Source organism: Toxorhynchites rutilus, chromosome 3 (assembly GCF_029784135.1).
Source record: "Toxorhynchites rutilus septentrionalis strain SRP chromosome 3, ASM2978413v1, whole genome shotgun sequence".
Classification (NCBI taxonomy): Eukaryota; Metazoa; Arthropoda; class Insecta; order Diptera; family Culicidae; genus Toxorhynchites; species Toxorhynchites rutilus.
The window spans coordinates 314,098,220-314,125,813 of record NC_073746.1 but is presented as its reverse complement, the minus strand read 5'-3'; the positions used below and the strand labels follow the sequence as shown (position 1 = coordinate 314,125,813).

At 37.4% G+C, this 27,594-nt stretch overlaps 1 protein-coding gene across 6 annotated transcripts in view; it reads right to left on the bottom strand.

Annotated features, from left to right (window-relative positions):
- Positions 1-25,251, bottom strand: part of LOC129775213 (bicaudal D-related protein homolog) — a 102,238-nt gene extending 76,987 nt beyond the window's left edge. For 3 of the 6 annotated variants that reach the window (XM_055779611.1, XM_055779614.1, XM_055779613.1), the window contains exon 1: positions 24,956-25,251. The gene's annotated coding sequence lies outside the window, so the exon portion shown is untranslated. The remainder of the gene's footprint in view (positions 1-24,955) is intronic. The other 3 variants (XM_055779612.1, XM_055779615.1, XM_055779616.1) reach the window with 3 other exon arrangements.
- Positions 25,252-27,594: the final 2,343 nt, after the last annotated feature.

Here is a 27,594-nt window from a genome sequence, read left to right as displayed (position 1 = left end):
TGAGATGGAAAAATGAATAATTACCTAATGTTTTTTGAATGCTTTTTTGAACCATTGTTTAAATTTTTTCTGCTGTTTTCATAAAAACTCATCATTATAATATAATTGATTATCCGATAAAATGTTTGCTGAATTCTTATCACCATTTGCGAAAAAACGTTCTTCTTTTACGTAGAATACATATTCGATACGGGAAAATAAATTTTGAGTTTTAATTTTCATTCTAAAAGTGCGTTTATTACACCTGCGAATCCAATAAGATTTTCGTTTCACAATGACAGAAAAACAAAATTCAGTGCCTTCAACGCGAATTGAATAAATGAACGTTGAGGATAGTGCTACGAGATTTTTTCCTCCCAGTCCAGAATTCAAATTAATAAATTTACCTTTGGCAGATTTTTATATATAATATGTAATATTATAATACGGTTCACGCAAGTTGAATCGCAAGTATTTGAAAAAAAAAACATCTTATGACCCTGCTTAATTTCTCGCGATTGATCTGAATTCATTCATTATTCTCGAATCACAAGAGATCATCTAAGTCAGTCGCTTTCGAAAGAAGAGTCGGTTCTGATGAAGAAATGAAACGGCAGAAAGCATTGGCAGTATCACACAATTTGGCCGGAATCCCTGAAATGGATTGCATCTCCATTGCGTTTATGAAACGATTGGCTTCGTAAACGCAACGAGTGTTTTTGGAATCTGACTGGGATAAGCTATTCTATCAGTTAAACAAAACGGATATTGCATCTACATTTATTAAGTCCGGATATTGCACCTACATTTATTATGTGCAATTATTCGGATCAATGATCTGAACAACTTCTTTGATGACACTCAACTTCTAGATTGTAAGGTAGGACGAGAAAAGATTTTTGACCGTCTCTCCTCAGAACGGCCTCACTGTGCGTAGTCGAGAAATAGAACTATGCTTCGAAAAGATGAATGATATCCCAACTTCCGTCAGTGAATGAATGAATGAGATTTGTATAAATAAAAAACAAGATTCAGTGTGAGAAAGTTAACAGTGTTGCGATCGACGAAAGGCTCATCAAATGCTAGTTCATCTTGGACCCAATATCGATGGGTTTTCGCTTGATGTGTGTGAAAATCATAACAGCCCATCGAGCATTGAACAGACCATCCGAAAATCTTTCGATGGGCGAAAGTTCGCAATAGCCGCATACTTAGTCCAAGCACAAGCTCGGTTTGGAGAAATGCACACATGCTGCATTGAGTTGCGTTGCGTTGTTTACATGCGTACTTTTGACGCTCCAATAATTGAATGCGGTCGCTGTGCTCCAATCGATCGCCTGCTATGTCTGACTTTCGCTGGCCGCGTTCGTGAACTGCAGTCAAACTTGCAAGAAACTGTGGCACAAGCACAGGGTAATTTCACGGACTTGTTTTTTTTGTGAAATAAATATTTAGTTCGTAAATTGGGCAATTTCTGGGTGGAGAACAAGAAAAAATAATATTAACCGAATTGTGTTTCAATGTTTGATCATTTTTTTAAATTAGGCTTTCGCCACTTGGTAATTAATAACTGACGACAATCCACTCTCTTCCCTTTAATGTAAATTTCCAGTAACTGTAACTTGATTAATTGATTGTCTTAATTCATCTCGAAACGACGCAACACTTTCCGCTTTTCGCGTGCTCGCAACATCCGATGATAACAAAACAAACCAGAGATAAAAGCTTATCGCACTTGAATCAACACTTAACTCCGCCGTCTTACGCAATGTGCGCACATCTGTTTCGCGCACATCAAAGCAGGCTTCTTGTGTGTTGTTTGGGGGATTGGTTGTGACTGAATTGTTTGCTTCCTTGCGTCTACTTGGCTGTGTGACGTGTGGGTGTATGTGTTGGAATTAAACACAATGTATTGCTTTTTACTTTTGATAGCTCGATAGCTTCCTCGATATTATTAGATCATGTTTCGAAGGTGGCGGTGGTGGCGGTTGTACACGCAGCTGGCCATGATGCCGGCCAATCAAGTGGAAAACGCACACTCTCAAACTACGGTGTGGGCTCACTGCACTGAAACAAAATCAATCGTACATATTTTACGGTTGGTCATGGCACGATTTATGTGATTGTTGAGGTTGTTACAGGACAAGTTTTGCGCTGTATAGTGTATGATTACCGCCGACTACCGCGAAGGACGTGTACAGAGCCAATGGAGCTCATATAATCCACGGCCACTGCTTCGAGGTACATACATAGCATCGTGTTATCTTTAGAATAACATTTGTATCATACATTGAATGTCGATGTCGTGTGCAGATTTTTTCCAGTTACAATCCTCCATCCACTTCATGGGGGGGGAAGAATAGGTCAAGCGTGTTCAAGAGTGGGCTTTTCTGGTCGTGGCCGAGAACCCTCGAGCTCACAGACCATCGTGAGTCATCAACCATTCTCCTAACGAGATCGCAGCTCATGGCAATGTAATGGTGAATTTAACCGTCTGCTTTTGGTCGGACGAGACGGGATCCGCCTCGTGACTCGTTAGACCTCCGCACAGTCATTGTCATCGCCAGTTGGTGCGAATGCGATTCTGCAGAATGATGAGGTCAACGACCCCACGCTGTCATGCATCCCGGATACACTTTAAAGCTGTAGAAGAATTGTTCGTATGAATGATGTTTCTCAATTAGGAATATTTGCAGACATGAATCATTGTTGATTTGTGATCAAATGTTTCTCATATTCGCTCTTAGGAAGGAAATTACACACAAGTACAAGATACGTCTGTCATTCTTATTTTGGGTTTTTCTATAGTCAAAAAATGACCGAAATAAATGAAATGCTAGTGTTGTATTACAGTTAATTATTTTTTTAGTACGGTGTTGGTCAAAACATGGGCTACGTATATTCTACTACTGTCATTTATTTAAATAGATAAGCTAAATTATTATGAAAAGCACCAAAAACCACCTCAACTCCCTGAATTTCTTGGGAACCAGCTAGAATATCAATGTAAACCAAATAAGCAATCATAATAATGGATAACAGTATCCAACTATGCACGGATTCATTGAGTTGAGTGTTTAGTGGATTATTAAATTTGACTTCTTGACTTAATTTGATATGGATGACTTCAACTCAACCAAATTATTCAATATTTGATAATTTTTTATTTTTTAAATATTTTCGATTTTGAGACTACTGAAATGAATGATAAGTAAGATGCACCAGAAAACAAAGAGCAAATCATTCGTGAGTTAAAAGTCAATGTTCAAATGAACTGGTCCACCAATTGTGGAGACGACAATTAACTTCCCGTCTGGCCTTTGACGGTCCCTACGGTCCGATAGTGAATTTTTCTAAGACTCATTCTCCAATTTCTTACTGTCGTTCCCAATGGCGACGCTCTCATAACGAAAAGTCTAGGGGTAATGGGGGCAAATTGGTCATGGGGGGCAAAGTGGTCACCTGCTTGTTCGGTAGTATAACTATTGACTATAGATACCGTATTGATGGACACCTTATGTTTGATGAATTTAATGACTTTTGAGTCACCCTGTACTTCAGTAGAGCTGTCGCATGTCAAAATATAAATAAAAACAGAAATTGCTCTCTCGACAGCCATTCGGCTGCAGTTTTATGCGCATGGTATCTAAGGAATTTCTCGTGAAATTTAGTTTATTCAATCTGATATATTGGACAATTCATCAGTTCGGACGGCTGTTCACATATTCTAGGAGAGGTGAACAGATATTTTCTTCAATCTCAGTGATTAATTAGCATAGAAATTACTTTGATGTTTGGGGGCAAAGTGGTCATAGGTGAATAACGACTTACAATGTTTTATTCACTAAAGCTGATATACCGCACCACATTCTGCTCTTGAGGAGGATCCTTTTATGGCTTTGACCCTGTATAAATATGCTACTCCAACTAAATCAAGTCTCATTATGCGGAATGTTATGTATTTCTTACTACGTTTCTGTATGCATGAGAAAATTTAAATTGTCGTTGTCCTACTGAAATACGAACTTCTCTTCTGGATCAGCAAAACCTCCAGATTTTCCCGCAGGATATTGATATACAAATCTGCCGTTATTATCCTGTTGTTTTTCACGAGACCTAAAACTCCACCCCACGAAAAACACCCCAGGCCTTCACATTCCCTCTTCCATGCTCCGTCGTGCCCTGGATGTGGCGCTTCTGAAGCTCATCACCTGCGGTACACACGAACCCGTCGCTTTTGGTTGAACACCTATAATTTTGATTCGTCCGTTCAGAGAACTGTTTTCCACCCGCTGCTAGATTGTTCAGAGTTTGTTTACGAAAAAATCATAGATTATGGAACATGTTATAAACATATTTTGCTTCTTGGGGATTTCAACACAAATATTCTTTGTCCAAAAACCGAACGTTTTTCCCGATGTTCTGGCTTCATTGTCACTGAAAATAACTCGTGATGAACCGACTTTTTTTCATTCCTCTGGGTCATCGCAGCTCGCATTATAACTAACAATTTGAGCAAAATTTTGAGATTTGCTCAAATTGATGTCCAGAATATGTCACAACACGATCTGATTTTTGCTTATCTTGATTTCGATAGAAATACTGTCCCTAATGATTTCTTTTATCGTGACTACAAACGGGTCGATCCTGATTGCGTCAGAATTTAACAAGCTTGATTGGAGTATTTTCTATTCATCCGAAAACTCTGATGTGCTAGTTGGTTTATTCAATCATTACCTGAAATCATTGCATGACAGGTGTGTTCCTATTGTGAAAATCAGGCATAAAGCTCGCCATAACCCCTGGTTTAATACCCAAATTCAAAAGGCTATGATTGATCGTGATCTTGCGTACAAACAATGGAAAATTTCTAGGAACCAAAATTATTTTACTTTTTTTAAACAATTCAACGAATCTGTTAGTGGTTCAGGCAAAACGTAACTATAACAACACTCAACTATCTGCTAGCTTGTCATCTAATGAGTTTTGGAAAAAGTTTCGGGCATTAGGATTTTCTAGCCGATCAATGCAAAACGATATAAATTTCGATATAAATTAAATTGTTCTAATGAAATTACTAATTCATTTCATCAAACGCCTGATTCTGGTTTGGACGATAGTTTCCGCTTCCGTTGTCTTCAGGACTACGATGTTATAAATTCTATTTATGAAGTTTCGTCAAATGCTGTGGGTCTAGACGACCTTCCTATAAAATTTGTAAAATTAATCCTTCCTGTTCTACTTGAGCCATTAACATACATGTTCAACAATATCATTATCCATTCCAAATATCCCCAAGCATGGAAATACTCCAAAATAATACCTTTGAAAAAGAAAAATAACATGGATTCATTGAATAACTTACGACCCATAAGTATTTTATGCGCGATATCGAAAAGCTTCGAAATACATCTAAAAACTCAAATGTGCTCTTATTTGCATGAGCATAGTTTAATAACATCTTTTCAGTCTGGTTATCGTGCGGGTCATAGTACCAAAACGGCTATGCTAAAAATTTATGATGATGTTGGTGCTGCTATCGACAGTGGTGGCAAAGTGATCATGATTTTTTTAGATTTCTCTGAAGCTTTTGATACGATTTCTCATAATCAGCTGTGCAATAAGCTCAAATTGCTTTTTAATTTCAATACTGATGCCGTTAAACTTATTGAATCCTTCTTACGTGATCGTAAGCAAGCAGTCTGGTCAAATGAAATTCTCTCAAATTTCCTACCAGTTACTTCGGGTGTGCCTCAGGGGTCGGTTCAAATTCCAATTCTTTTTAGTCTCTATATTAATGATCTTCCGTCAATCTTGAAGTTTTGTTCGATACACATTTTCGCAGATTATGTTCAACTATATATGAATTGTAATGGTATGAACAACGAGACTATTTGTAGACTAGAGAACGGTGATTTAGATTGTATAAAAACTTGGGAAGACGCTAATTTTTTGAAACTCAATGCACAAAAATCACAAGCTTTGTTCATTAAACGTGGTAGTGATAATGAACCTTCGATTTTGAAAATTGGGATCAACACAACACGTTTAGTCGATATTGCCACTAGTCTAGGATTCACAATTCAGAACGATTTACAATGTGATAAATTTGTTTTGTCCCAATGTGGCAAAATTTACGCTACTTTGCGATGTTTCAAATTAAAGGGTTATTGCTTGAATAAAGAGACTAAGCTTAGAGTTTTTAAAAGTATCATTTTACCATACTTCATATCGTGTGACTTTCTTTTGCTTTCGGTTAATATGCAAACTTTGGACAGGCTAAGGGTAGCAGCTAATACTTGTGTTCGTTTCGTTTTCAATCTCAGCCACCTGGACAGCGTTTCTCATTTACAAAGCGAACTTTTGGGTTACTCATTCCACAACTTTATCAAAGCTCGTTCTTGTTTTTTGATTCATAAAATAATCACTACAAAGTGCCCTACATATTTGAAAAATTGACGCCTTTCAGAAGTGACAGACTAAATAAATATGTTTTACCGCCACACACCACTGCATTATTTGGGAAAACATTATTTGTAAGAGGTGAGCTGGTGTCTTTGGAATTCTCCTCCCAATCATATGAGAAATAAAAAATCATTCACAAGCAATGCAAAGAATATCTGAATTAATTTTAATAATTGTTATAGTTTATTTTTTTGTTTTCTTAATAATTGAATTGTATGATTGTTATTTTTTTTGTGTTATGTTAGTAGGAACAAGCCGTATGCTATGTAGCAATGCGATGAATGCAAAATCTTATGCTATCTATAAAACAAATAAATAAATAAATAAGTGTCGATTGCATAGTATCATCTTCAAAGATATCCAAAATAAACATCCAACAAATATCTTTACTTAATCCTTCGTTAACTTTGTGGTCATGTCTCGGAAACAACCTTTCAATTATTTCACATAGTGTGCGTATTGTCTGTGATGATGCACTTAATTATTAATTTATTGAATAAATTATATGATCGGGTTGTGAAACTCAAACAATGTGAAATTGCATACACATTAATCACATTCGCTATCAAATCTACCGCGAATATCGAACAGAACAATAACTCTCGATATTAAAATGTCATAATTTTTTCCACGAATAATTTATTGCGATTTTCTTTTGCGGATAGAGAAAAACTACCCGATTTAACCATTTGATGACAACGTCGAACATTCAATATCAAATCAAGGGAAAGAAGTTATCTCGCCATTTTGTTTCACGTGATAAGATAGCCGTTGTGGTACAGTGTCAAGTGGACAAGAACACACCGTTTGTCGCTCCTCTTATCAGTGACGGCAGCGATGAGTCACCCTTGTAGCACCAATCTTGCACTTGCATCCTTTTCCGATGAAGAACGAACTGATTAGAATTGAAAGATAGCGTGTCGTTAAACGATAAATAATTTGCCAAAAAGATAAAATTCACTTTCGGAAGTCTGACGGAACACCGTTGTGCCAATAACCATCTCATCATTTGGTAATAACAATAAATTTTATTACTTCAATGAATCAACCGGTTGGTAAATCTATCCCAAGATTTTTTCGCAGCGTAACTTCCTCTGATATTTACTTATATGTACCAGCCGATGAGGCGCGATGAGTTCATATCTCATCGAAAGCAGGCTGTACTATCTCCCCGAAGCAAGCATAACCAGTGAAAGTTTTCGCACATTACGTTACTACTAACAGCCGGTTAGGTTGAGCACATTCCAGCTTGCGGAATAATTATGCACGTTGCTGCTTCCGGGATGATGTATTGTTCTCATCACGTTGCATCTCGGGATATTTACATGATCGTGCGCTCCCAGCCGTATGTGTGTGTGTGTGTACCGCCAAGCAGGTGAAACTCGTGTTTGACAACCTATCATCGGACGGGGGGCTACTGCTGAAATTAATGAATAAAATAATTTATTCGCGAGAAGAGAGCAGGCAGACGCGCGCGTCATGCCATGCGTCACCTGTTTTGTAATTTTCCAAAATTACGCGAGACCCCACGGAGGATGGGAAAAAGGTGAAAACGCTAGAGCTAGTGGAAAGCGGAAATTTTACTTTCGTGACAACCGGACCCCGACAGATGATCGGCGACGAAGAGATGTTATTTTCGAACGATTCGGGTAGCAAGGAAGTAAAGCTTTTGTTTTATCGCTGCGATGTACTCTATCCGCGTCACGCTTGAGCAAACCGATCCGGTGTTGATGTTGGCCAATGAAACGCAATCGACGAAGAAATACGAATTTGTAAAGTTAACAGACCTTGGACAAAAACCTCAATCGCTTCTATTTTCGTGGTTTTTCCGATTGCTCATCACGACACTCGCCGAGGCGAATGTTTTTCTGTATTTTCATTTCATTTCGATGATCCCTAATTGGGGGGAGAACGCAAAGACAAAGAGGAATAACCTCCAACCGGAGCCTCCTGTGTTGGCGTTCGATTTTTAGTCGACGTATTTTGTGTTTTTTTTTGTTTTGCCCCCGACACGCGAATGGCGGACGACGCAGTAGCAGTAGGCGAACAATGTTGGTTTTTATTTCGTTGTTCTGCTTCATACTTTGTGCAGGTGGAGGGAGGAGGATTCAGCTCAACTATTTAAGGATCCTTAGTTTGGTCGTTCGTTGGCATGCGATGTGTCGGCATTGGGAAAGTTGTGACATGGCCTCCTTTTTCTACAGCGCAGCGGTGCGCCATGGTTGCTTAATAGGGATGCCAACAAATGGTTTATTATTTTAACCTGAGAGAGAGGAGCCAGCTGAATGACAGATAGTTTGTTTTCTTCTTTTTCTTCTTACGCATCATCATCAAGAAAATTCCAATCTGACAATTTCAATCAAGCAAGTTGTTGTCATTCATTTCTGAGAAAAGTGTTCAAACTTGACGTGAACCTTTGTTTGTGAGTATTTTTGTTCGTTTTTATCCCCGATTTGATTTTTGACTTAGGACTGCGTCTAACAGAAATATATGGGGAGTATAAAAAGGATCATGTAGGAAATATTAAAAGATGTACCAGGTTAGCCCACATCATGGGTTCCAGCAGCATCGGCCCATTCCAACATATTTTGATTTACTTTTGATAATTTCGATATAGTTGTTCTAAAGAATTATTTCGATGATTACTAAAACAATATCCGAAATAAGAAGCAAACTGTTTTTTATGATTTGTTTGTCGGTGGAGATCTTTTGTGAATTTATGGGTGTTTTGGGCTCATTTGTGACTTTTTCCGATCTTTCATTCAGTTTTCGCGAGTTTTTTCATTCTTTCATTCATTCTTTCATTGGTTCCAGGTTGATCTATTGTTGCAAGCTCAGTGAATCGATTTTTGCAATGTGGGCGATGATTGTATATTCTCCGATGCAATTTGAATATGCAACGTATGTGGAATATATAAAATAAGTGCTAATCTTCCAATTAAAAGAGTCAACATTGATTTCTCTCAGGTGCATTATGATGGAATTTTGTTTGTGTCCGATGGAAATAATAGTAGGTTGACTATAAAGGATGCAGTGTCTGCAATTTTAACAGGCAGTGATCACGATTCGGATGAAGATGAGAATTATCCTATCAGTCTCTCGTCATATTTGCCATGATATTCCTGCCCATCACTGATGGATCATTCATATGCAAATTTTAAATTTGACATGCAGGTCGCTAATCAAGGCAATAGTATCACCGAAGATCCAATCGAATCGACCGATAGTGAAGGTGAACCAATTGGTCTTGTCCACAAAACTAAAAGGGTCAAGATTCTTTCTCCCCTTTATGTGTGATTTAATTTGTATACCATTTCCCATAGACAAAATCACTGTCGCTTCCAAACAGTCTACATAAATGTAGCGCTCACTCTGCTCTCCCTCACAACACCCACTTCCCTTTTGTGACATTGATGAGTGAACATTGTTTGTGTGAGTGTCGAGCCGGAATGAATTGTCTTTCTCAAGATTCATTGTACCCCTAATAAGTGCTCGAAAGATGTAATCTTACGTTGATCGCACTTGATCGAAGAATTTACAAAAAGAATGTATTTGACCGCAGTATTTGATAAACTCTTTCTGAAAAGAACTGGATTTGATTTGCTGAAAACACTATCTTGTTTTCTCTCGTGTTGTGCATTATGTGTGGCTATGGTAGTTTTTTTCGAAGCAGCTACTGATTTCTATGGCTTCGGCGTTTTTGGCTTGCATGCAGCGATTTTTGAGGATTTGTTTGACTTTTGCTTTCGGGCAGCCACACCAGCAGTATCAGCAGCTTTCTTCTTGCTGGTCGCCTTCTTCACAGTAGCAACCCAGTAAACATTAAATCGTATAACTTTGCACATGATAAGTCACATATAATTTCGTATCAAATCACAATCGTATAAAATATCAATCAAAATATCGATCATATATATCTAAAATCGCATAAAATGCAAAAACACGATTTTCCATGTCATCGATGGATTGAGTGGTAACGTTGTCGTATCAAATCGCATATCAGTCCAAAAAGCATCGCATATCGTTATATACGGCTTTATATGCGTACAAAATATGGCATATACGTATATCGCCTCCACTTTTGTGTGTATATGCTAGTTATCTGCATCATATATCATACAAATGTGTCTTGGTTGTATGTATATCGCCTCCAATTATAGCTATTCATACGACTTAATGTTTGCTGGGAAGTTTGGTTTTTTTTGCAGCAGTAACTGTTCCAAAATGATCTAACCGCTGTACAATTATAATTGAGTGCATTTCCGAGCTTGCACCTTATATTCCGAATATACAGATTTTTGTGATTTCAATTGCTTGCCTTCAAAGCATTTTTTTAGCTATTGAAACAAGTTTTTGGATCAATAAGTAACACATATATAACGCGTAGACATTTTATCTTTCGAATGAAGCGGTTATCATTACATTTCTTTCAACCGGCGAAGAGGTTTTATTGCTCAAAATCTTGTTTCTCCAATGTAACACTCTTGTTTTCGAAGCTTTGAACTTACACCCCTGTATAGAAATGAAAGATGTAGTCTGACGTCAAAATTATTTTCACATAAAATGTCTTGCAAAAAAATGTCATGTTGAAATTTTCTACTTATTTCAATACTTCCCCTTGGTTCACCGTGACTGGTCCTCGCTGACAAAAGGGTGATCACAACAAAAGCGAGCTGGCTCCTCTCTCTCAGATTTTAACTTAGGATATGGATTATAATTGAGGGGCTCAGGGGCTCTTCATCAACTTTTTCTTTAGTTAATAACTTAGCTGGTGAATCCAATTTGAGTATTTTCTAGAATCCGATAGATGAGGTTCTGACCTATCTTCCACATTGTCAAATGCAACTGGGAATGCGGTTTTAGCTAAGTTATGACCAAAAGAGAGAGTCGATGTAGAGAAATCGATGATGTCACTTACATCCCTTTCATTTTGAGCCCCTCAGTTCTAGATCAACATGTCAAAAGGGTCTATCTTCATTGATCTATCAGAGAGATTTTACTCCGGTTTTGCCATGTAGTTTGATAAACGAGATCCCCTTTCACACTCCTTGTCGTCGAACACATCAGCAAATCCTGTTACTGCTGAGTTATTAATGAAAGAGAATGTAGATTAAGAGAATCGATCAAAGAAGATAGAGCCTTTAGACATGTTGATCTAGAATGATAATGATATGGAAATACACAGTACAGGTAATAATGAAGAATACACTGTTTAAATTTTACTCTCTTTGTTCTTGAATCGTTCTTTTCACATAAGTAAGATGTCAGTTATCACCATAGATATTGTTTTTGGATTGCAGTAAGATTCGTACATTGGTTGTACTAGATTTAATCTTATTTGCGAACAAATGAATAATGCTGTAGAAACGGTCATCCTGAATGTGGCACAAAAAAGAATACAGTTGAACAGTTTTCGTTTTCAGCTGGAGATGGTGCGTCATTACTGATATCAATGACATTTCTGTACGCTTTCGGTGTTTGGGTTACATTATTCTCTAAAGTCAGATTGAGTTTGTTGATTCTGAATACGGTTCGTGAATTGTTATAAGTTTTTTCTTGCTGATGATTTTCTTGAAAATCGAAATTTCTGTGCAGAAACTAATAGGAGAGCAGATAAGATGCTGTATCTTTTTGTAACATAGCGACCAAGTACAACGTAAGTATTGGTGCGATTCAGAAGCTTTGGAGGAAGTACCAAGAGCTTGGTACCGTTTTGCGACCGGGTAGGACGTTGACACAAACGCTTGACGACGGACCGGAATGTACCAGAATCGTTGAAGAAGTGCGAAAAAACCCAAGAGCTACAAGTAGAACTATGAAAAAAGCTTACTATTGAACATATCATAATGAACAGTGCGATTGGGACTGCAACAGCAAAGATTAAGGAGCAAGTTTGCGTCTTGGCTACCGTTAATCCGTGAGGTCAACCAGATCAAACGTATGGAGTTCGCCAATAAATACGCCCACAAGCCAATCTCGTTCTGGAAAAAGGTGCTGTGGTCAGACGAAATCAAATTTGAGCTTTTCGGAACGAAACATCGACCCAGAGTATGGATTAAGCAAGGAGAGAAGCTGCTTAACAACAACGTTCAGAACACAGTGAAACACGGTGGCGGCAACATCATAGTCTGGGTGTGTTTTGCTTGGTCCGGTTGGAAACCTGGTTCAGATCGATGGTAAAATGAATGCTGACCAATACATCGATATCCTTATGCACAATTTGAACAGCTCAGCTCGAACGATCGGTTTGCCGAAGGATTGAATCTTTCATCACATGTTCATATGTCTCACAACTTCCCGACCGGGATTTTTTATGTTGTCTGATATTATGAATGAGTCTTTTAATTATCCAATGTCTTCTACTCCATCAAAATTTGTTGGCTCAATTCCGAGCTGCAAAATTTGTCGACTTCAAAAAACTGTGAAACTGCATTAAATATATTTCATGCCAATTTACTAATTTTAAATTCGTACCATTCTTGTATGCATTATTCTGAGTGACTTTTCTGCTCTATAGACGAAACGGATAGAAGCCCTTAATGCAATGCACTATTTGTTTTTTACGAGCCGGCTCATTCATGAAAATTCATTCCGACTAATTGAATTGATTTAATAGTCTAGGATTTAGCAACGATAAAAGCGAAAAGCACACGAAACTCCTACAGTGAAAAAAAGTTCAAGCAAAACATTGCACCACCTTAGAAGCCTGACGTTTGCCAAAAATCTAAACGCTAAAGCGGCAACAATAAAACAAAACTATTCGTTCAGCCGTGAATGCAAACCTGTTCAGTAGTAATCACCAGAAAAATGCAATAATTCTCTCTGCAACGATGCACACTAGAAATCCGTGTGGCAGAAATCCGCAAGAACTATCAGCGGAAGGGTTCAAAATGTGAACTGAAACCTCCGAAGGATGCACACGGTTCCGAAGAAGCATCATTGCAAAATTTTATGACGAATTTTTTAGAGCACGAGTTCTACTTGAAGTGGTAATCTTGAACTTGTACTACGAGAAGGTGTTCTGAATGCAATGTTAGTTTCCGTAGCTTGATGCCAGAACAAAGTCATTAGAAACTATTAAAGAGCTTGAGTTTGAGCTTGAGCTTGGGTAGACTATACACTTCGTAGTTGCTCTCCGTGATTGACATGAACCAGCGAAATTGAACAAAGAACACATCGAACACACGCTTGAGAGTCGCAAATCATTCTCATTGTGCAAGTTTCGGTGCATCGAGCTTTAAATCGTCAATAACGACGCTGGCCACGTCCTTACAGTCATCAGGGGAAGGGAAGGAATGTTAGTAATGTTAGTACGAAGGCCAGAAGGGCCTCTATAGCGTGGTTCCCTAGCGATTATCATGGGAGGGATAGTTGTTAGTGGGTGAAGTAAGAATCTGGATTCACTGTGATTAGGAGTTTATTCATGTTTTTCTTTGCACAACAACCATGGATAACAGCTTTTACAACCACCCTCAACCAAATAGTTCGTGATTGAAAATGGGACACGTAAGCTAAAAAAAAAATACTATTTGAACCGGCGAATTTCGTCCCGCCCAAACAAATTTCTTTTAGATGAATATATTTGAACATTCATATTTCCAACTAAGCGATCGTTCGTGGGTTTAAACGGGATTAGACGAATGAACTTTGTATTTTAAAGTCTCTATAATAATAAATGAAAATGTGTTACTCCACTTCAAAATGTATTACTGTTTTCGATTCATAGCAACGTAACACGAATTTACATTCCGCGAATTTCAATTGAACTAAAAAAGTCACAGGAGGATTGTGTCCGAGACACGACCGCATAATTGACGTAGGATTCCGTTAGGTTATCTGTTGATTTTGGATAATTACATCGTTAAACTCTTTTATAATGATTAGGTGGACCTGAAAAGGGCCGTTTTGTTTGGTTGTTGGGTATTTGTTCATTCCACCAGTGTTTAACGGGTGATGATGACAGAAGGGTGATAAAGAGTCGTTGGATGGCTCGTATCAGATAAAGGATACCGAAGTGGAACGAGATATTATGAGAACCGCCCTCTATAATCCTAGACGAGAAGCCTCTTGTGATATGTATTGATGAAATAAAGAAAAAAAAATCACCAATTTAATATAAGATAATTATTAATACCGAACACAATTATCAATTTTTCTTATCAGTAAAAACATGTTACTTTAATATAGCGAAAATATATTTGAAATGGGAAAGGTAATTTTCTTCTATAATTTTTACTTTCTGATTGTTTATTCAACCCAATGCGAATTTTGATTGGACTAACAATACCTAATACTATATGTACCATATGTAATGAGACTCTATGTTGTACGGGAAAGGGTTAACACAACGGCTATAGTATACAATTTTACACCTACCATTGTGCTAAATTTTTCAAAATACACGATCGGACATTGATATGGAGTTTCATGAAGCAACCAACATTAAAGTTCCAAATTTAAATTTTATTTGCTAGAATTATTCGTATCCTCGGACCCTCTGCTCCGGTTCTTCAAAGTTCCAGGTTCTTTTTCGGGTCCGCTACTATCGAGATCCCTCATTCGCAGGCGAAATTCGATTGATTATTTTGTATTAAAGAGGATTCAAATTACAAAGGGTATTCGTCTCTAGTCTTGAAAAAGGCCGTGGAGGTCTGGTTATATTTTTAGTGTTTTGTCAGGTTGATAATTTTTCTACATTTTCTCGAATGCGTGTCTGAACTCTTTACCATGCTGGAAAAATAGATTTTCACAGCATTTGATCAATATCATATTTAACCACGAGAATAAACAATTCTAATGTAATAACAAACATTTTTTTTCCGAAACATGACAGGCCAAGAATAATTGGATGTGTGCTGGCCACACATTGGTGCTGCTTCCTTATTCGAATCTGAATTATATAGCCAAACACCGTCGTCGGTTGATGCTTATAAAAAGGGGGAAGTGTGCAATAAATAGAAGTCACACAATATAATTATATTCAATTATGGGAAACTGATCCACCTTTGTGCGTTTGTTTCATATTTTTGACGAAGAATATTAATGCACAAATTGGTCAAGATCGGACAGATGGTGTTGACAATTGGTTTTTACTCATTTGAAATTGTATGTATAATTAAAACGTTTATTTATAACTTCCTCGAGAATTTTTTATAAATGTATGGCTTAGATTCATCTGCTTAATAGAACACTTACTTTGTATTTTACATTCAGAAAATCGTGTGTATGATATTAGGTTGATGCATCAAGACTTAGGTTAGCATAATAAATATACAGGGAAACTTCGATATAACGTACCCTCGTTATAACGTACCCTCGATATAACGTCACTCGATATAACGTACATTTTACCTCGATATAACGTACACATTTCCAAAGTGTAAAGGAATTTTTTTTACAATATTTTTTTTCTGATAGAACAATGAATTATCTGTATTATGATGCTAAAACAAGTTTTGTACCTTAAGTCAATCCCGAAATACAACTGGTTTTGTGATTTTGGATTCTAAATGAATCAAGCTTTCATCAACAGTGCAAAGGAAAACATCATGAGAAAGGCTAGCTTCGTCTTTTAGTTGAATTTATTCATCAACCTTACCCAAACAGCAACACAATAAAGTAATACAAGCTATGTTTCTGAGTTCTTTATTATGACTCAATATAACGTAAAATTCGATACAACGTACAATTTTGAAAGTGAAATGTACGTTATATCGAAGTTTACCTGTACACCGTTTTGTTTGAAAATCTGTTGCCATCTTGAACCTAATTTCATTATGCCTCTTATAGCCTTAAATGTCTCTCATTGATATTATTGACGAAAAGACATTGACTGGATAGACTGCAATACCAATGCAATACATATGTCAACCAAACATGACAATTGAAAGTTTTCGGAAAATTGTGAAGAAAAATGGGCAAATTCGGAAAATTGAAATCCTATATGTCCTACAATTACATCGTGATAAGCGTTGTTAGCCCATTTATGGTTTACGCTGACGAAATTGATCTTTGTTCGAAAGTGGATATGGGTTTTCAAGAAAAAAAAAATAGGAAGTGGGTTATATCTATGGTATAACCGCAAGGGTGACGTAGGACTATCGTTGATTTAGAGATCATTTGTTTGAAGTTGAATCAAACTCCATTCTGAATGAATGAATAAATGAATATTTGGGGGACTTCGAAAACGAGAGCGTTACGTTGGAGGTACAAGGTTTTATGCATCCAATATAGGATAACAAAACCTTGTTCTGAAAAATAATCTTCAGAAGCTTTCTTGCTAACTGCACTTGATTGACAAATCACAAAACCAAATGTATTATATGGATATTTTATGGATAGAAAACATTAAAATAAACTCTTTCGCTTGAATGTAATTTTCAATTCCAAGGGGAACTGGCAGATTATTTTTCAGCAACGATTAGATATTTCCACATTTTCCTCGATACTGGAAGCCCACCAGTGGTTAATACTAATTCGATAACCACCTGTTAATAGCACTTGATTGAAACATATTTGGTCACAGTGTTACATGGATAGAAAACATTAAAATAAACTCTTTCACATGAATGTATTTTTAAATTCCCAGAGGAACTGGCAGATTATTTTCCAGCAATGATTAGATCTTTCCGGAACTTTCTCGATGCTGAATGGCATCCAAACGGAAAGAATTCTGCGCGTGTATGTGTCGATCCTTCGCCGTCCACCTTCTCCAGCACGTTAGGCAACGATGTTCCCAGCAAACATTAAATCGTATAACTTTGCACATGATAAGTCACATATAATTTCGTATCAAATCACAATCGCATAAAATATCAATCAAAATATCGATCATATATATCTAAAATCGCATAAAATGCTAAAACACGATTTTCCATGTCATCGATGGATTGAGTGGTAACGTTGTCGTATCAAATCGCATATCAGTCTAAAAAGCATCGCATATCGCTATATACGGCTTTATATGCGTACAAAATATGGCATATACGTATATCGCCTCCACTTTTGTGTGTATATGCTAGTTATCTGCATCATATATCATACAAATGTGTCTTGGTTGTATGTATATCGCCTCCAATTATAGCTATTCATACGACTTAATGTTTGCTGGGTTGTCTTGTCGATGTCCTCACGAAAAATGAATGCGTATCACCACCACCATGCGATTACGCATTATCGCTTAAGTATGATTTTTGTGTGTGATTGAATCGAGAGAAGGTGTGGTTTACGATGGCAATTTGGAAGGCAAACTAGAGGGGAATGAACTCTCTGAGCTCGAAACTTTCGGCGACTGAGCAATAATCGATTGCGTGCGCATACAATATTGGATACGTAAATATCCTACTGATGGGGAAGAATAATCTTCAGAAACTTTCCTGCTAATTACACTTGGTTGAACAACTACAAAATCAAATGAATTTGATCGCTGTGTTACATGGTTAGAAAACATTAAAATAAACTCTTTTTTTTTTTTTTTTTTATCTTCGCTTATTTTTCGTCGGCCTATTTCCGCCACTTTAGTGCCAATCACCGACATCAGGGAGGCGACTCCACCTGTTCCTACCTATCAGACTCAACAACTCATGAGCCGGGCCAACTTCTTTTACTTCCGCTCCGAAGGAAGACGTAACCTATAAACTCTTTCACATGAATGTATTTTTAAACTCCCAGGGGAACTGGCAGATTATTTTCCAGAAATGATTAGATCTTTCCGGAACTTTCTCGATGCTGAATGGCATCCGAACGGAAAGAATTCCGCGCGTGTATGTGTGTGTAGCGATGTCTTCCCGGGGAACCGTTTGTGGCATCACTCTCCTCCTAATGGATTCCCTTCTGGCCTAGGGTGCACAAACAGGCTCTTGGTGACACCGTTCATCCGCGCTTTCATGATAAACGAAGAGCTTCACCACAACAGCGACAACATGCTCCAATCGCTGTTCAATTAGAACTGAGTGGATTTCCGAGCGGCGCTCGCTTATATACCGATTGGTGATTTCAATAGCCTGTTTCAAGAACAATTTTAAGGCTATTGAAACAAGCTTTTGGATAAAAAAGTAACAAGTATATAACGCGTAGACATTTTATCTTTCGAATGAAGTGTTTATCATACCATTTCGTTCAGTTGTTCAGGAGCTATTAACGCTCAAAATCTCGGTCTCCGGCGTAACGCTTTCGGTTTCGAAACTTTGATTTTACACCCCGGTATAGAAATGAAAGACGTAGTCCTACGTCAAAACGCACTTCTAAACCTTCTAGCTATTTAAATAAAAATGGATCGCCCAATGTGTGGGCAAGCGCAAAACTCGAGGAAGGAAATTGTCCGATTTGAGCTGTCTTTCTTTCATTATATTTTCTGTATCAAACATCTATTCCATGTGACGGTGAAACATGTTATTTGTAAGTAATTGAAAAATCCTGAACGAGAATTTGTCTGAAAATTTATCTATGTTCTTATATATATATATATATATATATATATATATATATATATATATATATATATATATATATATATATATATATATATATATATATATGTTCTTATATATATATATATATATATATATATATATATATTCAAATTCTTTCAGATTCGACTGCCTCATACCATCGACGGAGTGAAAAATTTTTGTCATAAAGAGCTATTCGGTTTTTTTGCGTGAGTGTTTAATCGAAAAGACCATGTATATAAAAATCTCGTGTAACGATATTCGTGGTCGAACTCCTCCTTAATTGTGATTTTACTATTTTCTATAAACAATACCTAACTAATAAATTTATCCACCCTTCGTTTTTGAAACAACACGAATTTATTCACGTTGTTGAATGACAAATGGCGCTACGTCCGCTTCATCTAAATTTCATCCACACATGCACGAGTAACCTTAAATCGCCTAAAGCATGACGCACCTCCAACGAGTTGGAAGGTTTATTGAATGAGCAAAATTAATTATTGAAATTCATTAAATCGCACATGCTCAGATTGCAAAATGACAATCACATAATGTCATCAGTCCTGATTAAAGACCAACTGGAGAGCGTGTGTGAAGATTCCATGCACATGTTGTTGGAGATGTTGGTAGAAGCATGGAAGGCGACTGCACAGCGACGCGAGAAATTTTGATTCGAGGATGGAACAATGATCTGGAGACAATCGTCGACACACACCGTTCATAACAAGCTCTACATTTTATTCTTCAATGCTACTAACGTTCTTAACGTTCCTAACGTTCGCCATCTCAACATAGTATTACTTGCGTCATTTTTATTGAGATTTTTATGTCAAACAACACGCCTTGAATGTATTCTGAGTGATAAACTGAGGATCCTGCCACAGGTTTATCATTCACTATAAACATCATTACTCATTTCAAATTAATATTTATGAACATGTGGTTGAAGGAGACGAAACAAACAAGAGAGTGCGTTAGATGGATTTGTATGTGTATCAAATGATTATAGCGTGAGCTCAGCCCTCAATTCATGGTTCACATGTGCCCAAAGGTAGAGAACGAACGACTGCGATTCCTATAACACTATCAACAGAAGCGGCGTATGAAGAAATACATTCACTTGCGAGACGCTATCATGAGCAACAGCGACACAGCATTGTTCATATATATCATATGTATTCGGGAAAATGGTAATGAATTTTCAGGTGGAATGAACACCCTTTCGAAACAAAAATTATAAATTAAAATTAACTCTACCGTATCAAATATGTATTCTATGTAAAAGAGTAATACATAGAATACGAAACGGAAACAATGTCTGATAAAGTATTTTTATTATAGATAAAGTTTTGGCGAAAATGCAAGCAAATTTATAGAAAAATAGTTATTTTTGAGCCAGGACAATGTCTTCTAAATATTAAAACAACATTAAGTAATAATTATTCATTCAAAACTACAATTATTTAAAATTGCTTTTGGTCTGCTACTCTGATAGAGCGGATGCGGATGAATTTTTAATTTGTTTAATTTGCGTCAAGGCAAGGTTGTTACATTTTCATCAGACGATTGAATTTGAGTCGAACGGATTTCATAATGCAAAAGTCGAGTTCAATCGACTTTGAGATTCGAACGAGTTTCAAATCAGACAATTTCTGGCATAAGGGTGATATGGTTACCACATGCAAGGTTCATGGCCCATGCGGTGATCTCAAACTTCCTTAAGATTTCACAAGCGTAGGCGGATATCCAATATATCAACACATACAAAATCATTGTGTAGTACAATATTCGACACAGTTCAGCAAAACATTCAATGCTCATATTAATGTTGAGTTCTGCAATTCGGTGAAGAGCAATAAATACATTTACAAGTCCATAAATAAACTAAGCAATATGGCTGTATTTCAAATTCAGAATATCGGTGCGAATACTCCTCCATTGAATGACAACGACGAAACTAGAAATAATTTATGTGGCAGAACAACGTTTTCGGGTCAGCTAGTAATTTTATAATATAATGACGAGTTTTGGTAAAAGTACTAGGAAATTTAAAGTAGAAGGAAATTGTAGAGGGTCAAAGGGTAATCAATCAATGAAGAGTTCTGCGATTAAACTCACGAACGTTCGCCTAATCTATATAAATAAAAATGTAAGGCAAAATCTGTTGGTAAGCGGAAAACCCGAAGAAGGGATGGTCCGATTTTAGCCTTCTTTATTTTGTTGTATTCGTCTCTTCCTGTAGATCAATATAGTGGAGAGCAAAATCGGAAAATCCTGAAGGAAGATCAGAAAATTCGGAGAATTGAATTCCCACATGTTCGAAAATTACTTCATAATAAGTGTTGTTAGTCCATTCGATATTTGCGCTATCGAAATTGATCTTTGTTCGTAAGTGGAAATGGATTTTCAGGCGAAATAACGCATTTCCATATCTTATATCTATATATCTATATATATATAAAAATGGATTTCTGTCTGTCTGTCTGTCTGATTCTTATAGACTCGGAAACTACAGAACCGATCAACATGAAAATTGGCATGTAGGTGTTCGTGATAGTTTGAGACCCCTCCCCCCTCTGCCATACAAATGAGAGCCCCCCCCCTCTTAGAGAGGCTGCCATACAAATGAAACACAAATTTCTGTATTACAAGAGAATTCATAAAGCATATGAAACCAAATTACGCATATTGAAATTTTAGGGTGCAATAAATGTTTCTATGATGGTTAGACTCTCCACCCCCCTCTCTAAGGGGGCTGCCAAACAAATGAAACACAAACTTTTGCATAACTCGAGAACTAATCAAGCACAATTTGGGATGTGAGGGTTTTTGGGTATGAGAAATGTTTTTATAATGGTATGACACCCCTCCTCTGGAATGGAGAGGGGGTCCCATAAAAATATTACACATATTTCAACCAAAAATATTCCAACTAAACATGACAATAGAAAATTTTCGAAAAACTCTGAAGGAAAAAGGGAAAATTCGGAAAATTGAATTCCCATATGTTCTACAATTACATAGTGACAAGTGCTGTTAATCCATTTGATGTTTGCGCTAGCAAAATTGATCTTTGTTCGAAACTGGAAATGGATTTTAATGTGACGAAACGCACTCCTATATCTTCTTCTATCTATACCAAAAAAAAAAAGGATCGCAGGATGTGTTGATAAGAGCGGAACTCGACGAAGGAATTGTCCGATTTAGGGCTGTCTTTAATCTATCATATTTTCTGTATAAAACATTTATTCCGTGTAACGGAGAAACATGTTATTTGCAAGTGGTTGAAAAATCTTGAACGAGAATTGTGTCTGAAAATAATCTGATATTATAATGATGAGTTTTGTTAGAAATACTAGGAATTTTATAGTAAAAGGTAAATTCAACGGAGTCGAATAGAAGATCAATCAGTGAACAGTTCTGCGATTGGACCCATGAACTTGCTCATAGTAAGAAAACGTGAATGTTTGAAGGTATTGATAACGAAAAACAAATTTTGGGCGGGACGAAGTTTGCCGGGTCAGCTAGTCTATAAATAAAAATGAAAGGCCAAATGTGTTGGTAAGCGCAAAACCCGAGGAAGGAATGGTTCAATTTGAGTCGGAAAATTGAATTCCCATATGTTCTACAATTAGCTAAGCGTTGTCAGTCCATTTGATGTTGGCGCTAACGAAATTGGTTTTTGTTCGAAAGTTGAAAAAGGTTTTCAGACGGAATAACGCATTCCTATAACTTCTATCTATATAAACAAAAATGGAAGGCCAAATGTGTTGGTGTGCCCTAAACCCGAGGAAGGAATGGTCCGATTTGAGCTGTCTTTATTTTGTAATATTCCCTGTATCAAACATGTATTCCATGCAACAGAGAAACATGTTATTTCCAAATGCTTGAAGAATCTTGAACGAGAATTGTGTCTGAAAATAATTTTATATTATAATTTTATATTATAATTTTATCTTATTATTGTATATTATAAGAACGAGAATTGTGTCTGAAAATAATTTTATATTACGATTTTTTGTAGAAGTACTAGACAATTTATAGTAAAAGGAAATTGTAAAGGGTCAAAGGGTAATCAATCAATGAAGAGTTCAGGGATTGGACTCATTAACGTTCACTTAGTAAGAAAACGTGGTTGTTTGAAAGTATGCAAATCAAAAAATCTATTTTGGGCGGGACGAAGTTCATCGGGTCAGCTAGTAAGAAAATGGAAATGTTTGAAAGTATTCATATTAAAAAATCAATTTTCGGTGGAATGAAGTTCGTTCCTTGAAAGCGATACAAACAGAAAAATACTTTTTGTTGAAAGTTATATAATTTTCAGTTATTTAAATGTTACGTTTCATAGTATATATGATACGAAGAACATATGTGTTGCTTTTGTAGGAAAATAATCGTCGAGTTTTCATATCATTGGGCTACTCTGACATCTCGCTCAGCTTTGGTTTCCTTGTTGATCCGCGCTTGATTGATTAAAGAGCGAACAGAAGAATAAGAAGCAAGTGTTCAGGTCTTCTCCCAGATCTAATCAAATGGAAAAACTTGACTCAAGAGTTATTCTGACACTCTGGAATCGCTGAATTCCAAACGATTCGTCTCATAACATCGTCTAGCGCATAACAGCGCGGATGCACCGAGCGTGTATTGTAAACAGAAAATCACAGCTTGGTAAACAACGCCTAATTAGTTGCAGCATCTAGCATCTCGTTTTACAATTTGCCACGATTGATTTATTTGTTTTGTCAACATTTTGCGCTTGTTCGCAGAAATATGAATATACGGTAAAAACTGTTAGCTTTTTCGCGTCGGACGCTTGAATCGTGTATTCATTATCTCATCATATCTACATCAGACTTTCAACCTGATGGGTACAAATCCAATTATGCTACCAATTAATACATCAATTGATTTCGATTTCAGCCTCGAATTCACTTTTGAGACTCACTCGTTATCTGGCGTCACTGCCATCGGCGCGCCGTCATAATCCCATGTGATTCACACGATCGTAGCGCACCATGAAAAACGTGCAACATTCGTCAACAGCAACAGAAGCAGCAGCAGCATCAGCGGTCTTGAAAATGATAACATCAGCAATCCATTATATTGCTGCTTGGGACGATTCACCCCACAACGAGCCGCGATGATAAGAAGCAAATTCGGATTCTACCGTCCATTACGGTGGGACTGTCACGGCGAATTCTTCTGCCTCATTCCGTGACCAGGGCGCTAACATTGTTTTCATAACTGGCTGTGTGTCATTGCAGATACGGATCACGTTCATATTACTACACTCCATCGGCCAATAATTGCACTACACTTCTGCCCGACTGACTGACTTCGTTCGTGGCGGTTTGTTTGGACCAATGAGCGTAAGCATTAGTTGCAACTGACTTGACGTATGGACAACACACTCCGCACTTTCCAGTCGCGCGTAGTCGCGTTATTCATTTATTTATTTATTGTCTCACATCTTGTTTTCATTTTGGCATCGAGACGCTTAGTATCTAACAAACAGACGATTCAACTGTGTGCTTCAACGTGTTTCCAACGTACGAGTTTTTTTACCCTCCCGATATTACTTGCAAAAACATTTTATCGACCAAATGTTTTCCGTCGTCCACAGTTAGGACTCTTCTTGGATGCAAGTTTTTTTTTCACGTTTCACTATTGATTTTGTTTTGTCTCGCATGCACTCCGATCCACTTACAACAATCTATTGATTAAGCACAAAGCAAAAATTAGTTATGTCAAATCTTCTCCTTAGTAGGCCAAGCATATTTTCTTTTTCTCCTCTGAGCGGTTTTCTGGGCGATGTTTTCGGGCGGTAGTGGGCCCAAAACCGCAACCTCGAGTTTGAAACCAGGTGAAATCGATCACGCACGGCCGGCAGTGAAGAGAGAAAAATAAACGAGAACGGAAAGGGAGAAAAATAAAACCACAACAAAATAATAATACACCGCGACACGTCCAAAATAAAACGGCACAATCGATGGATATTCCAAGGCTAGATTGATGAGTGTAGTCGAACGAAACGGAAGGCTATGAACTATTGCTGTCACCTTGGATGCTTGGGTTGCTCGGCCGCAAAAAACAGAAGCAATTCTATTTCAGCATCGCTGGATTACATCGAAAAGTTCCTTAGCAACCCGTGCCACCGAGGTAAACGACTGCGGGACAAAACAAAGAACTCCAGGAACGCTTGGGTATAACCACCTTACAACGACGACCAAGACCACGGGGTGACGGGTACGCGAGCGAAAAAAAAAGACACGAAGTAGAAAAATAAACGAACGCACGACGAAACCACCGCTACGATCTCGACACTGTAGCAACTAAAACCGCACTGAAAGTGCGCTACCGAAGAGCGAACCCGCGAAGGTACGGAAAGCATCACCACCGGAGAGAGCCCGCGCCATCGCACCTCTACACACCTGGATTGGCTTCGGGCGGGTTAGTCGGTTGGCGATGAAGGCTTCTCGCTCGGTTATCATCGGTTTGCACCACCACCACACCACCACACAGACAAACAGCACAGAGAGTACGCAAGGCGCCTGGGGTTGTAGCTCTTTCGATGCGCGTTGGCGGAATAAACGAGTTCCGCGTATCGCGCCACGTGGGGACAAAGGTACGTCAGTGCACGGTAGAAATGACCAATCGATGGGTGTTTCATTCCTGCGCTTCATCATGTCCTCATTGCAATGTTAACGGTGTGTGTTTCTGTTTTCATATTTTGTCGCAGAAACTTTTTACTATTTTATGGCTTTATTATGTCCTTAACTTTTTAGCAATTCAATTCTTCTATCGCGCGGTACGGAGTTTTTAGCTTTTAGTCATATCCTGCGAATCCAAGATATTTTGTCCTATCATCAACGAGGCTTTCTTCCTTCTTCATTATTAGCACTTGATTATCTGATGTTTAACGTACATTCAGTTTTCCATCGAAACGACAAACGCTATGCCAACAAGCAGAAACGTCCACTAAATATCTATCCTATTGATACATTTTCTGTGGATTTGCTGATTTTGTGGATTTGTAGCTAGTGTTTTAATTGAAGTAGATCTTGACACATATAACAATTTATTGAGTGCGAAAAAAGTAAATGTAGGGTTCGATCGGTGCTTAGTTGTTCTCGCGATTAATGTTTTAAGATGTTTCAAAATTCGGACATAAGAGCAAAGATTGCAATAATTGTGAGACGTGCTCTAAAATGTAGTCAAAAACACAAAACATCTGAGTGCAAGTCAACTGTATTGAAATGTGTTAATTGTTTAAAAATTAATAAAGAGCGCAAATTGAACCTGGACGTCAGCCATGCCACATTTAGTTCTGAATACTCAGTTTACAAGAAAACTTTATGATTGGAGAGAAAGCGGCTTGCATTTCATTAAATAGCAACCATGTTCCAGAGCAATTGTGAATTCAATTTCATAATTTGTAGTTAAATATTGCGTGGCACATGTTTTGGCATCCCGATTTATTACAATAAATGAGCCAAAAAGTAACAGAAAATGCTCTACTCCCCAATACGTAAAATTGAAATGGGCACACTAATAAAAAAAATAAAAAAATACGAGTCTAATGTTTTGCGATAAAGAACAAAATAGAGGCGAATGAACTGCAAAGTTTAAAGCCTCTTAAAAACAAAGAAGAAGAAGTAAAGAACAAAATTACCACTTTTGACGAAAATCTGAGAACCATTATATCGGTTTGACATGGAATGGCTGTATATATTTTCGGTTGTGCTCTTCTTTTTCTTCTTAGAATACACTTTCCAATTTCATTTTATAATGAGGTGTAATATTATCACGCTTTTATACAAAAGCACTAGTAGCTATATGGATAGCGTGGTCGTGTGAAACAGCTTTGCATTTCAACCTACTTTGGTTCGAACCCTATTGTCATCGTATGGACTTTTTTTGGTACAATCCCAAATGAAATGAAAAAAGAAAAAGATGTCTGCTCCCTTACATACAAACCTTTTTTAAGCTTTATTTACGCACTAGCTGACCCGGCAAACTTCGTCCCACCCAAAATTTGTTTTTTTTTGTTATCAATACCTTCAAACAATCACGTTTTCTTACTAAGCGCAAGTTCATGAGTCCATTCGCAGAATTGTTCATTGAGTGATCTTCTAATCGACCCCGTTGAATTAACCTTTTACCAAAAAATTCCTAGTACTTCTATCAAAACTCATCATTATAATATCAGATTATTTTCAGACACAATTCTCGTTCAAGATTTTTCAACCACTTGCAAATAACATGTTTCTCCGTTACATGGAATAAATGTTTGATACAGAAAATATGATAGAACGAAGACAGACCCCTCCCCTCTTCTCCCCTTAAAGAGGGGGAGGAGTGTCTATTCACCATAGAAGCGTTTCGTGTCCCCTAAAATCTTCACATGCCAAATTTGGCTCCATTTGCTTGATTAGTTCTCGAGTTATGCAGTAATTTGTTTTTGATTTGTATGATAGCCCACCTTAAGAGAGGGGGGAGAAGTGCCGAACCATAGAAACATTTATTGCATCCTAAAACCTCTACATGCCAAATTTGGTTTCGTTTGCTTGATTAGTTCTCGAGCTATACAGAAATTTGTGTTTCATTTGTATGGCAGCCCACCCCCTAAGAGAGGGGGGGTAGAGTGTCTAACCACCATAGAATCATTTATTGCACCTGAAAACCTCCATATGCCAAA